This window comes from Nomascus leucogenys, chromosome 13, assembly GCF_006542625.1.
Source record: "Nomascus leucogenys isolate Asia chromosome 13, Asia_NLE_v1, whole genome shotgun sequence".
In the NCBI taxonomy this organism is placed as follows: domain Eukaryota; kingdom Metazoa; phylum Chordata; class Mammalia; order Primates; family Hylobatidae; genus Nomascus; species Nomascus leucogenys.
Genome location: NC_044393.1, coordinates 39,742,711 through 39,745,028, shown reverse-complemented (window position 1 = coordinate 39,745,028; position 2,318 = coordinate 39,742,711).

The following is a 2,318-nucleotide window of genomic DNA, read 5'->3' as shown; positions in this document are numbered from 1 at the left end:
TCCATGTCAGTAAATCCACTGGACCTTTCCATTTTCCTTCTTCCAGAGATTTCCATAACACTTTCAGATAAACTTTCCTCTTTTCCTCTAACACTTGCCAATGTCTTTCTGCTGGAGTCTTACCATCCGTACCAGGAGTCAAAAAATTTAAATAAGGCTAAATGTAGTTTTGATTGAGGTGGTAGTTGGCCTCCTATACCCCCTTTTTGTATTTGCAACATGCATTGTAATGTTTGATGTGCCCGCTCTACAATGCCTTGTCCTCTAGGATTATAAGGAATTCCCGTTTTATGGGTTATAGCCCAGAGCTGGAAGAAATTTTGAAAAGCATGACTAGTATAAGTGGGTTCATTGTCAGTTTTTAATTGCTTTAGGTATCCCCATGTGAGCAAATGATGACAATGTCACTGTCTCACATGTTTGGCATGTAGCATGCAGCATATGAGAATAAGTGTCTATAGTCACATGAACATAGCTAAGCTTACCAAAGGTTGCTGTGTGTGTAATATCCATTTGCCAAATTTCATTTGGAGCCAAACCTCATGGGTTATAGCCTTCTACAGGTGTGGCTCTAGGGACATGCTGGCAAGTAGGACAGGCTTGTATTATAGCCCTAGTTTGGCTGCGAGATAAATGTAACATGCGAGTAAGGGCGGCAGTATTTTGGTGCAGAAGCGCATGAGATACTTGAGCTTGCTGAAACACAGAACCAATCAGCTTGTCTGCTTTCTCATTACCTAGAGATAGTGGCCCAGGAAGTTGTGTGTGAGAGCGAATATGAGAAATATGAAAAGGAGCTGCAGGAGAGCGAATAACTTGTTGAAGTCTTACAAATAAGTTAAGCCGGCCGGGCGCGGTGGCTCACACCTCTAATCCCAGCATTTTGGGAGGCCGAGGTGGGAGGATCACAAGGTCAGGAGTTGGAGACCAGCCTGGCCAATATGGTGAAACCCGTCTCTACTAAAAATACAAAAAAATTAGCCGGCCGTGGTGGTGGAGGCTGAGGCAGGAGAATTGCTTGAACCCAGGAGGTGGAGGTTGCAGTGAGCCAAGATCATGCCACTGCACTCCAGCCTGGGCAACAGAGCAAGACTCTGTCTCAAAAATGAAAGAAAAGAGAAAAAGGAAGGGAAAGAGGAAGGGGGAATGGGGAGGGAAAGGGAGAGGGAAAGGGGGAGGGGATGGGGAGAGGAAGGGAAGGGAAGGGAAACAGTTCTGGGTCTAGTGTACAGTTCCTATGCAACTGGCTACATTTACAACATAAGCTGAATCACAGACAATGTTGATAGGATATGAAGCTGTGAGCTGTAAAACCTGAATGACTGCAAATAGCTCTGAGTGTTGAGCTGAAACCCCAGAGGTCATTATTGTTTGAGTATGTTTTGGTCCATAGATAGCAGCACGACCTTTGGAAGAGCCATCAGTAAAATAAGTCTGTCCACCTGGAATAGGCTTGTGATGAGTAATCACAGGAAGAATGAAAGAATGGATTTTATAAAACTGTAAAATTTTGTCTGAGGGGTAGTGGTTATCTATAGCATCCATGAAGTCTGCGAAAGCAGTTTGCCAGGCAGTTGACATTTCCCAAGCTGCGGCTTGTTGCTGGGAGTCTAAAGGAACAATAATTTTGTCGGGGTCATATCCCGTAAGCATTTTTGACGTATGCCTGCCCATAGTCACAATTTGTATAATTAAAGAAAAATAAACTTGCAAGGTTTTGACTGTTTGGTTAGGTAAAAAGAGCCATTCTATTATTGTTACAGACTTGTCTATGAACTGGCCCAAAAGTCCTGTTGGAGAGTGGGGGGTAGGAAGAGTAAACAAAAGCAAGGGTTTTTGCAGTTGTAGCCTTGAGGCATGTCTCTGCTGTAACCTTTGCTCTATAAGCCATAATTCAGCTTCTGACTCTTTAGTTAATTGCTGCAGGGAATTTAAAGAAGAATCTCCTTGCAGGGTTTGGTAAAGATGTGTAAGTTGATAGGTAGCAATACCTAACATCGGCCATAGCCAATTAATATCTCCTAATAATTGCTGAACATCCATTAAAGTCTGTAACCTGTCTTTATGGAGAACTACTTTCTGAGGCTGTACACTTCTCTAACAATAGTTCCTAAGTATTGGAATGGGGAAGTTGTTTGTACCGTTTCTGGAGCTATTTGGAGATTCCATTTAGTCAAAGCCTGCTTTGTTTCTCTGAATAACTAATGTAGGATTTGATCTGTAGGAGCAGCCAAAAGAATATCATCCATAAAATGAAAGATGTAAGCAGTAGGAAACGTATTCCGAGGCTCTAATGCCTGCCCTACAAAAGGCTGACA